Genomic DNA, 12,406 nt, shown 5'->3' on the forward strand with positions numbered 1-12,406 from the left:
GAGGCTGTTAGTTGGACAATATTGGAAGAAGGAATCTTTGCCTACATTGCAGGAATGGTTTTTTAAAGTAGCTTATCTGGCGGAAATGGCAAAGATTTCGGCTTTCTTAAAGCAACAAACGCAAGAGAAGTTTTTTGCTATCTGGGACAAATGGATAAAATTTATACAATTTAGATTGGGTATACAAAAATATCATATAGCTTTTTCATAAGTTTTATTTTTATATATATTATAGATATCTTTTTTATATATATAAATATAAAGTTTTTAATTTAATTTTTATTTTTTTTTTATTTCTTAAGCCTATATTCTGCTCTGGGAAGCTCAGGGGGGGGGAAGGGAGGGTTTTTGGGAGGGGTGTGGGGTGGGGGTTTTTTTTTATATGTATTGTTTAATTTTTTTTTCTTTTGTATATGTTGTTTTTTGTTCTGTATTGTTCTTGTTTTTTTTTGTAAAATTTATAAAACTTTTAATAAAAAAAAAAAAAAAAAAAAAGACCAAGCCTTAAGGACAAATGCATACAAAGTCAAAATTGAGAAGACAGCAACAGACAGTAAGTGCCGCCTGTGCAAAGAAGCTGAAGAAACAGTGGGCCACTTGGTAAGCTGTTGCAAGAAGGTTGCACAAACTGATTACAAGCAGAGGCATGACAAAGTAGCAACAATGATGCATTGGAAGATCTGCAAAAAATATCATTTGCCTGTAAGCAAAAACTGGTGGGATCATAAAATAGAGAAAGTCATAGAAAATGATAAAATTAAACTGCTCTGGGACTTCAGAATTCAAACAGACAAGCACCTGCAACATAACACCCCAGACTTAACAATTGTCGATAAGAAAGACAAAAAAGTCTGGATAGTGGACGTGGCAGTGCCTGGAGATAGCAGAATAGAAGAGAAAGAACTGGAGAAGATAACAAAATACAAAGACCTACAAATAGAAATAGAAAGACTGTGGCAAAAGCAAGCAAGGGTAGTACCAATAGTCATAGGCTCCTTGGGTGCAATCCCAAAACAACTGGAGCACCACTTGAACACCATTGGCATTGACAAATTCGCTATTAGTCAGTTGCAAAAGGCGGCCTTATTAGGAACTGCTTCCATCCTGCGACGATATCTGTAATACCATCAAACATCCACATCTGCCTATCCCAGGTCCTGGGTAAGGACTCGATAGGTAGACAAAATGCCAAATCCAGTCTGAACATCTGGCTGACTGTGCGATGATTGATAATAATAATAATAATGGGAAAATGGGTGGATTGAAAGAATGTTCAATAATATTTTCCTTAGAGTAAGTTCATTCCATTTGTGATAAGAAATCATCCCTTCCAGACATAACCACATTCATCTTGATAATCATTTTAACATAACAGTAAACAAAATGTTTTAAATATTAAAAACAGTAGCAATAAGAAAAACCAGGATCTGAAAGATAGATCCAAAATGTGAACCACATAAATCTGATATTTTTCTTATTATGCTGGAACTGCACTAATTGCAGTGCAGATATTATATGATATGTTCACGTTTCTCATATTTTAAACAACTTTCAATTACTTTGAATGTATATTTATGTGTGTGCATGTGTGTGTGTGTGTGTGTGTGTGTGTGTGTGTGTGTGTGTGTTGAGAGAAAGAAAGCTTTTATTCTTCTCAGTTTCTTTTCTCAGTTATTTGAATGTCTGCAAGAAACAGGGTACCATCAAGACAGGCTTACTTATTTTGTATTTTATTTTACTTATATCCTACCTTTCTATTCAAATGAGTACTGGAGGTGGCTAACAATGGTTAAAATACAAAGTTGTAATTATTATTTGTATAAATTAAAATCACGATGAAGGCAATAAGCAATTAGAAACCTGGTGCAAGAGATGAATCTTCATAGATGTACTCCACATAAAGAAGAATAATGGGAATTTGGTTCACAAAACAGTGTGTTCTGTAATCTGGGAATGATTCAATTTTTCAATTCAGAGCTGGAAAGAGCCTTGGAGGTCTTCTAGTCCAACCTGCTCAAGCAGGAGACTCTGTACCATTTCAGACAAGTTACTGTCCAGTCTCTTCTTAAAAACCTCCAGTAATGAAGCACCTACACCTTCTGAAGGGAAGCTGTTCCACTGGTTAATTGTTCTCATTGTTGGAAAGTGTCTCCTTGAATCCAGGTTGCTTCTCTCCTTGATACCAGAAAACATGTAGGAGATGACTAGGCTGAGACTGAGAGAAGGGTCAAATAAGTCACAAATCCTTGCACACGTGCAAGAGTTCTAACTCCCGCCCACCTTGAATGCCTTCTTAATTTCTGCTCATTCCTTTCCCCATTACTAGCTCAGACTTTTATAGAGAGCTTAAGCTGGAAAACAAATCTTTACACTCATTTGAACTGCCTGCTTCTCCTGATTTCCCAGCGCTCGATAGAATGCCTCCTTCCATGTGGCAAATAACTGAGCATCTCCTGCGTAGTTTATCACCTAAATATGTTGATACAGGGAGAGGTAGTTTCACCATTAAAGTCTCTATAAATGTATAACTAAACTATTCCTTAAGCTAGGATCAACTTCTGGGAACTATATAGATGCATCCATGTTGGGCAGGGTTAGGGTTGGAAGTTGGCAACAATTCAAGAGTTCACTCTTTCGTTCTTCTTGGATCTTTGTTTTAAAATCAATTGAATTCACAGCCCTCATATTTCTCAATCGTACCGGGGCTTGGCTATCTATAAGGCCATCTTCTCCAGATGGTGTCCACCTCTTCAAATGACATCAGAAAGTGTGGACTTGTTGAGGATCCCTCCTCGGAGGGGAATGCCATCTACAATGACCCATGTGGTGGCTCCCATACTCTAGAACAGTTTAGCCTCAGAATCTGGTCATTTTCCACATTGATGGGATTCCAAAGGACAATAATTTTGAGGAATAAGGAGGTATCTATTTTTCTTTCTTGATCTCCTCATCTCTCCCCACTTGTGTCCCATAGAACACATCTTCACGCTAGTGATTTATAAAGATTAGGTCAGGGGTGTCAAACTCAATTTCATTGAGGGCCGCATCAGCATTGCGGTTGCCCTCGGGGGGTGGGGGAGTGTGGGCAGGGTGGGTGCAGCCTACTGGGTGGGCATGGATGGAGTGGGTGTGGCCTACTGGGTGGGCATGGCCAGCTTGACATCGTTCACATCAAGGGTGCCTGTGGGGGCCTTGGCAGGAGGGGACAGATCTGAGGGTCTCTGGCAGAAGAGGGTGGGACTGGGGCAAGCACCAAGGCATGATCCATTTCTTCATTCCTCACAAAGGGTGACACCTCCCCAGCATGCACCCAGAGGGCGGGGTGACACAGCAGGTGCTGGTTCCTCTCTGTTTCTAGATGGCCTTGTGGAGCTAAGACTGAATGCGTTTCAGCATAGATGGCCACACAAAATTGTACATTGGCTCCCGGCCACCCTGGGCCAGGGCCAAGGCAGTGGGGGCCGTTCCCTCACTGTATTCAGGATGGCTTCACGGGCCACATGAAACCACTTCATGGGCTGCATCCAGCCCCCGGGCCTTGTGTTTGGCATGTCTGGATTAGGCGGTTGTGAGAAAAGGAAAACAACTGTTGTTCCTGTAACTGACACCACCACAGTGTCTACAAGTAAAAAGAGAATGTTTTCAGATAATCCCAGTCATGTCTTTATATAGCACCCTCTCATTGGCTTTATTATAACACTAACATTCATAAAATGTCGTATTCTCTAATACTCAATTGGATGGAATCATATGTCAATCTTAGAAGGGGGAATTGAATATTGGCATCAGAGGGAGAATGTTCAGAACTGCTATTTTCAAGCCCTCATTTGGACTACCCATGGAACCATAATGCTCTCTCCAAATAAAATAAATCAGCTACCAATCATTCTTTTCACCTAATTGAGCTGTTTCGACCAGTAGACTCTTGAAGAATTCAAACCACTCAAATTGTCGTGTGAACTTGCTGGAAAATGGTCTAGTCTGGTCTGCTGTTTGCTTGTCAGACCTTTGAGAGAAGCTACTTGGGAGATATTTATTGTACTTATGGAAAAATAAATATGCTTCCATTAAGCATGGCTTAATTCCCCACTTAACCGTGATGCTGTTTGTACAGAAAGAGAAACATAGAGGAACAGGTTCCATGTTTATTGTTACATTTGCAATGTCTGGTCTTTGTGCAAGATCCATTTGTACAGGTTTTGTGGATTACAGGAGGCTTCATGTTCTCGAGAAACAACTCTCTATTATTATTTTTTGAATGGGAATGCTCCAAAGCTTATTTTTCAGCAGACAATATTTACCTAGTGCCTCAGAATCCCAACCATTTCCAGCATAACACTTTGAGAACAATAGCCTTTTGCTGAGTTGGAAATATTCATTACAAAATTCATTGAATAATTAACCAAAGAGTGACCTCTTTGTAGATAATTTGTGAATAGAGAAAGATGTTAAATTCCACAGGCTGAATTATTTATTGTGAATGATCAAGCAGATTTAATACACCTTAATTTTAAGTGCTTTTAGTTAAGGAAATAGCAACACAAATCAGTCAACACTGTTAACCCATTCAGAAGCAAAATGGATGCTCCTAAGTGATATACCTGGCTGACCAGTATTCTTTGTTCTTCTGATCATCTCACCCTTTACAATGGAGCATGGTGGCTCTTGGGGTTAGGACACTGGTTTGGAAGTTAGCAAGCCCATGTTCAAGACCCAAGTACTGTTGTGGGGTGGGATGAGCTCTTGTCTTTTGTTCCAGCTCCTGCTAGGGACATAGAAGGAGGCTCCTATTGGGCATCCTCTGAGCAACAGTGATGTCATCAGCTAATCCTTTCAACCAGGAAGTGACTCAGTGCTTTTTACATGAGTGCAAAAAGTCTTTAGAATTCAGTGTTAGAGCCCATCAATATGAAGATGAATAATGAAACTATTCATCCAATGTGCTATATTAGCCTATAGCTGATGAAAGTGTGAACGTGGGATGGTGCATGGGATGGAGGAATTCTCTTTGTAAATATAAAATGAGCATGTCAAGAAGAGCATTCTAATTCATTTATAATAGGTAGGCATGCTTTAGAAGTGTAAATCTGTTCACCATTATATTTTTATTTGTTTGTTTCCTTAGGTGTCTGTCCCACTTCTTGTCCAGGAGTTCAACAATTTCTCTTCATTGCATCTTCACCACAACCCTTTGAGCTAGGTAAAATACAGTAACAATTATTTTTGTAATAGATTACCTTGATTGTCTGCTCAAATATCCTGTTCCTTCTAGTCGAAATACTGAATATGGATATTTGCAATATTTTATTTTCTACTTAATGTTATGCATATAAATGCACACACTATTTTAATGTAGAGAAAGAAAAATAATTTTTCAAACTGATTCTGTCTAGCAAGCTCTCTGCTGAATTAGAGAAAGCAGGGATTTTCTAAGTATCTTGTTGATTCTGTTGGTTTTAGCATTTTCTGCCCAATAGACGACAAGTATTTTGTTTAATTATGGCATTCTAAACAGAAGTGATTCAAGGAGCTCTTTCCATGGCTTCTGTCATGGTTCCGACAGATGAAACTCTTCAAAATAACTTCAAGGCATTGTTTACCTTAAAGGATCTTTTATTCAAGTAGCATAATATCGGCACTGCATAATCGAAGCCAAAAACTGAATTCCCCTCCCCTGAGCACGTAGTATCAAAGCACAATTCCCTCCTCCAATTAATAGTCATAAATCACATTCCCCAATTAGCTTGAAGCGTGGGCTTCCTCTCCAGCTCTCCAGCCCACCAATTCTTTATCAGCTCTGAGCAAAATAACCTTGATTCTCACCCTAGGTTTAGTGTTCTTATGTCTAGCTGGACTGTCATTCACATCCCCCACTCCCAGCATCATCTAACTCTAAAAGCAAAAAGGAAAAAGATGGCTACATTTTCATCTGTTGTCAATGCGAAACATCCGATGTTAGCAGCGTTGACAGCTTCTTTATGCTCGTCTGCTCATAGTCTCTTCTAATTTTGTCGGGTTGAAGCTTCCCCATAAGCAGCTTTGGAGTTCCATGTTGCACTTCATCCTCTCATTGATAGAGGCCGATTGGAATGATCCTCAATGAAATTCCCTGGCAGTCTCCCATTCAAGTACTAACCCAGCTCAGTCCTGCTTAGCTTTTAAGCCCAGGCAAAGCCAATCAGGGGCTGCCACTTGCTGAATGGAGGGGCTGCACAAATGCATCCATGGAGTAAGTTTTCTCCCATGAATTAGACAGTAGCTTAAGAACTCCACAAAATAAAAAAAAATGATGAATTGTTGCCCTCAACCTCTCTGCACTCCTAAACTATATTGACTTGTATCTTTGCTTGGTGGCTTGGACTGCTGTAGTTCTTGTCCTGATCCATCACGGATCATTGCAATCTCACTCCTAAACTTTGCAGTGCCTTTATTGATAATTAATTTATTAATTGCATGCCAAATGCAAGGCATGAAAAAAATGTCTGCTAGTCTCAGGAAATAACTTTTGAGTTCTGACAGACAGCCTTGCCTTATCTTCTGTTTCTCTTTCTCCCTGGCTTCTAGAAATATCATATTATTACTACCTTGATTGTTGCTTTAAAACACTGTATTTATTTATTTACATTACATTTTAAGAACTTTCAAGAAGTCATCATTAACTTTCCAAACAGCCAGGCTCTGATCTTCAGAAATATATTGCCCCTAAAAGGAAACATACAAATTAGATATGATGAGCTCCTGTGTGTAAGGAGAGATAAAAATTATGAAACTGAAAAAATGCACATTTCATTTTTTTAAAAAAGCTTTCATTTTATGTCTTAAATGAGGTTGTGCATAATATATTTATGATGTGTATAGATTGTGTGTGAATCTGTTTATATGTGGGTAAGAAAAAAGACTTTTGGGGATAGTCAGCCCCAATATAAAACATTTTTTCCCCCAATATTAGTTTGCTCCTTGTCAAACTCTGCAAAAATTGGAGGAAAAAAAAGCTTTTCTCTAAAGGAGAAAAATAAAATAACTTTTACTAAGAATAATCATCCATTTCAGACCTTTGACATTATTATAATTTCCACCCTTCTAACTTTAATTAAGGTTACGGTTACTCAGAACATCTGATAATCAGAACATAAATGTTTAATATTACATGACAACTGAACTATTTGTAGCCGATTTACTATTCAAGATTCTTAATGAATTTTGAAGATAGGAAATCATTGTGTAACATTCATATTTATAATGTTCAAGTAAGCTAATGATTCAGAATTCATTATCTGGCATCCATAAATGTTGAGGATGCTTGTTTATAGAAATAGTCAATTACTGCTGACTATCTTTTGAAGTATTATAGTTATTACTGATCTCCTTATAAGTTTGGATTATTTTCCATTTTTATGTTTCTTGGTTATGTATAGTGATCAAATACTAATCAAAATATTGCTTAAATATTATGTACAATAGTAATATTTTGGTCCATTTCTAATTTAAATTTTAGCTGTCAACAACATTCTACATTTATAATATTGAGAATCAGTTTGTTATCTGCTACTTTCATCAAAGATTCCAGTGTATTGTCCTATAACTGTAATGGAAACATGTCTAGTCCTCATGATTGATTATAGCCATTGATTAGAGCTTGTGTCCTCTTCCTTAAGAGTCCTGGTGGCACAGCGGTTAAAATGCAGTATTGCAGGCTAACTCTACCCACTGCCAGCAGTTCAATCCTGACTGATTCAAGGTTAACTTAGCCTTCCATCCTATTGAGATTGGTAAAATGAGGAGTCAGATTGTTGGGAGCAATATGCTCACTCTATAAACTGATTAGAGAAAGCTGTAAAGCACTATGAGGTGGTATATAAGTCTAAGTGCTATTGCTATTGGTACTATTTTTTTAACCTGCAATTAAAGAAAGTTGTCTAACAGAATAAGCTTTGCTCTGCTTTTGTTATGACCCCAGATTGTCTTAGAGAATTTTGAGAGATCAGTACTGATATTTATTGGATTTCTTTTTGTTTTTGATTTGAGGCTTCCTCAACATAATGGCTCCAAGGGTTTTAATCTCTCTCAGTGCTAAAAAATATCTCTTTGAGAGAGACCATTGGCTTATACCTGCTCATATGCACATACCAGAAATACATCCTCCAATGACAGCCTGGCACATGTTCCTCACATCTTGTTTAATTAAACAGAATGAATCTCGATATAAATAAATTGTTCTTCTAATGTGAAACATGCATGAGAATTGGTTATAAGAAACAAGACTTCAGAAAGCACACCAAGGGATCTTCCTGTACATCCATGAGAATGTACATCCTCATCAGCACATTCAGAAGTTTTAGAGAATAATTCTTTTTCAAAAAATACTGCTCTTGAACCTTGACAAATACAAGGGGATTAAAACCCAACATTATACACACACACACACACACACACACACACACACACACACACACACATAAATATATCCCTTCAATGTGACATAGAGCCAGATGTTAATGTAATAAATATCTCTTTATTATAATAGGTTCAAACTCGTGCTGATTAGAGCTCGCTTGGATTCTGTCAGGAGGTTTAAAATCATTCATTACATTGTGCTATTAACACTCACAATCTTTTAATCAGCCATTTTACAAATTAGCTTCCTTTTCATCACGAATGCCGTTGTTCACCTTGTTATCATCCACCACAAGAAATACACATCTTGCAGCTTGAGCCCCTTCACAACCTCAGCCAGATTTGCTAATCCAAATCGGACAGAAAGTTGAATCGGCTCACAATATGAAAAATAGGACAGCAAATTTAAAATATGTCCTCCAAATTACAGTCCTGGATGTTCTTTAAGAGAAACTCACAGTGACTTCCACTAAGCTAGAGAATGCCTACTTCGGGGATGATAAAATTTTACTTTTCACAAAAGGCGTCTACAGTAACAATGAATTCAATTCTATTTCCCAGAATGTTTCTTAAGTATGTTAATAAAGTCTTTATTGTGTCTGCTTATAAAAGTTGCTACCATTTCCCATTAGAAAGTCTCTGTTTATTCATCAAACATTTACTGACAATGACTGCTGGGAGCAAGCTCTGATTTTCACTCCATTACACATTTGTGGCATAAAGCACATTAATTATAGATATATTACAATATTCAACTCATTGAGGAAAAATTAGATGATCAAGGCTCATTTTCCTTGACAATGAGCAAGTTAATGAAAATACTAATTACCTGATGATGGAGTGAGGCCTCCAGGATTGAATGTTGAGCATCTGTATAAGAATTGGTGAATCTAACAGTACATAGGAAAGGCGGAAGCCTGTAAAGTCTACACAACAGTTCACAAGGTTGTCACATGCTCTGTAATGACAGAGGGGAGGAAGAGAATATTAATAGTGCAAATTTTCATGGGTAACGATAGCGGAAGCTATGAAATACTGCATGAGATTAGAATATTTCTTACTTTGTGTTCTTACCATGATGTGTTAGCCTGTGAGTTGTGATATGGAGACCTTATCTCGATATGCAGGTAGTCCTTGACTTACAACCAGAATTAAGCCCAAAACATCTGTTGCTAATGGAGGCAGTTGTTAAGTGACCATCATAAATATGGGTCAGTTGCCAAGCATTTAAATTTTGATCCTGTGACTGCGGGGAGATTGCAACAGTCATAAGTGTGAAAAACAGTCATAAGCCACTTTTTCCATTGTAACATTGAATGGTCACTAATTGAAAGATTGTAAGTTGAGGACTACCTGTACAGGAGAAACAGAATCCACCTGAACTAAGACTCTTTAAAATGCATGTGGAGAAATCATATATAATTTCCAAGGTTCTCTCCTTGGGTGAAATGCCAGGAGAAAAGATAGGACTAAACATAAGCAGTGATTCAAGGGTATTTTGCATAGCAACCTTAAGCTTTTCCTGTGTTGAAAGCAGAGATGGAAATGATTTCTTTTTAGAAGTTCTCTAGATTTTAAATGGTATTCCCTGTTGTCAGCCAAGAGGAGGAGGAAGGGGGGAGGGGAAGGGAAAGGAGGAGGAAAAGGAAGACGCGGTGGTGAAGGAGGAGGAAGAGAAGGAGGAGGAGAAGGAGAAGGAGGGAGAGGAGGAGGATGAAGGGGGAGGGAAACGGGAAGGAGGAGGAGGAGGGAAGGAGGAGGAGGAGGAGGAGAAGAAGAAGAAGAAGGAGGAGGAGGAGGAGGAGGAAGAGGAGGAAGAGGAGGTGGTGAAGGAGGAGGAGGAGAAGGAGAAGAAGAAGGAGGAGGAGGAAGAGGAGGTGATGAAGGAGGAGGAGAAGGTGGAGGAGAAGGAGAAGGAGGAAGAGGAGGAGGAGAGGGGAGGGGAAGGGGAAGGGGAAGGAGGAGGAGGAGGAGGAAGAGGAGGAAGTGGTGTAGGAGGAGGAGGAGAAGGTGGAGGAGAAAGAGAAAGAGGAGGAGGGGGGAGGAGGGGGGAAGGGGAAGGAGGAGGAGGAGAAGGAAGAGGAGGAAGAGGAGGAGGTAAAGGAGGAGGAGAAGGAGAAGGAGGAGGAGGAAGGGGAGGTGGTGAAGAAGGAGAAGAAGGAGAAGGCGAAGGAGAGATTGCTAGATTCCTCTGCTTTTGTATTCCCTCCAATTGTTGTCAATATCCCCCAGTTTAAAAAAAGAAAGGGGAGGAAAAGTGAACTGTTCTATTCACATTATTTTTTTTTTAAAAAAAAAGCAAAACAGAACCTTCAGGCTTTCACACTCCATCCTGGAAAAATCTCTTCAGGAGGGAACAGTCCTGGATAAACTCTCAGGGAAAGGCCACGATCATTGACCAGGGAGGATGGGGCATTCCTGCCATGGCATTCTATAGCTAATTGAAGCAATGCCCTTTGCCCACACCCAAAGACATGCAGCCCAGCAGCCAGTGTGTTGGCAGAAGTTGGAAAACATAATGATGTCATCTGTTCCCAAATAGATAGTGGGCCATCCTCACATCAGGCAAGACATGCCAATGAGCCCTCAGGCCCACAGCTGCTTTTGAAAATAGTATAGGCTGGTTCTAGTAAACTTTTTCTTCCCCTCCCCAGCCCCAGAGCATGCCAACTGCGATTTAATCTGCATTGCTCGTTTAGTTATTCCATCTCAAAAACCATCATATATGAGTGCTTCCTTCATACTGCCAGAACTGGTATAGTTCTCTCCATATTGCTTTTCAAGGGAAACAGCTTGTTACATTAACACTGGGGTGCCAAAGAAACTTTTTCAGCCTCTTGGAGAAGAGGAACACCTATGTCGTTTTAGACAGTCCTAGATACCCTAGAATTTTGGGGAGCATATTGTAAAGCAGTCTCACACAATAATTGCCATACAGAGAAATGCTTGTTCCTAAAAAGCTGCTAGGATGGGCATAAGCGTAACACAACATGTACCAGAACACAGATTGTGGAGGTTCAAAATAAGAGATTTGGAAGGGACCTTGGATGTCTTCTAGTCCAACCCCCTGTTCAAGCAGGAGATCCATTCAGACAAATGGTTCTCAAATCTCTTCTTGAAAACCTCCAGTGATGGAGCACCCACAACTTAAGGTTTTCTCCTTAACCTCCTGGAGTATCTCACAATGCTCTCCAGTTCTATCATTTTCATCTCTCTCTTTTTCTCTTTCTCTCTCTTCCAGAGCAAGCACTGGACTATAGCCATTCATTATGTTTATTTTCTAAAAATGTAAGTCAGCCTTAAGTAGGGTCTAGAGGCATACTTTTAATTAAATATTATGCTAGACACTGTTGTTGTTGTTGCTGGTTTTGCAGTGGTTGCTATGTTGCCTTTCCCTGTCCAAAGTTTTTAATTGCTAAACGGTGGTTATTTTATTTAGTTGGAATTTGTATCTATTGTTCTGTGCTTTCTATGTTTGTTGTGCTTAAATTATTTATTTTAAAAAAACTTTTAAAAGAATAATAAAACAGACTAAAGGGTCCCAAATCAATTATTATTCTAAACTTGTTTAAAGTTAATTCTAACTGTTCGAGTTTAAAACAGAAGAAAGTATTCTCAGATGAAAATGTTGCTTTGGTTCTAGATGTCCCTAGAGAAATGTGTATAGTTGAATATGTGCTAGTGATTGAGTTCTGTTCCTCTAGAACAGACTTCCCTAAACTGTTCGAGATTCTGGGAAAATTAGTATGAGTATACTAGATGGCACCAGTTTGAAGAAAGCCATCTTTTAAAAATATATTGTATAATAGTGAAGTAGATAAAATATGTCACTTCTAATTTCTCTCCTTTCCACCTCAACTGAATGAATTATTTCAGGATTGGGATAATGATGAACAGAACAGCTGGCTTTGAATCAATTAAATATTGCATGTCCCAAAGTAAGCTCAGCTTTGAATGTAATTAAAAAAATCTGGATTCTGTTATCAAGAAAACAGAGAATGGTATCCTAAGG

At 38.7% G+C, this 12,406-nt stretch overlaps 1 long non-coding RNA gene across 1 annotated transcript in view; it reads left to right on the forward strand.

Annotated features, from left to right (window-relative positions):
* The first annotated feature begins 5,125 nt into the window (after nt 1-5,125).
* The window catches only part of LOC120314173, a 91,324-nt gene continuing 84,043 nt past the window's right edge, over nt 5,126-12,406 (forward strand). The window contains exon 1 of the long non-coding RNA XR_005558358.1: nt 5,126-5,200. This is a non-coding gene — a long non-coding RNA (uncharacterized LOC120314173). The remainder of the gene's footprint in view (nt 5,201-12,406) is intronic.

Source organism: Crotalus tigris, unplaced genomic scaffold, assembly GCF_016545835.1.
Source record: "Crotalus tigris isolate CLP2741 ecotype Arizona unplaced genomic scaffold, ASM1654583v1 scf7180000018856.1329670, whole genome shotgun sequence".
Lineage (NCBI taxonomy): Eukaryota > Metazoa > Chordata > Lepidosauria > Squamata > Viperidae > Crotalus > Crotalus tigris.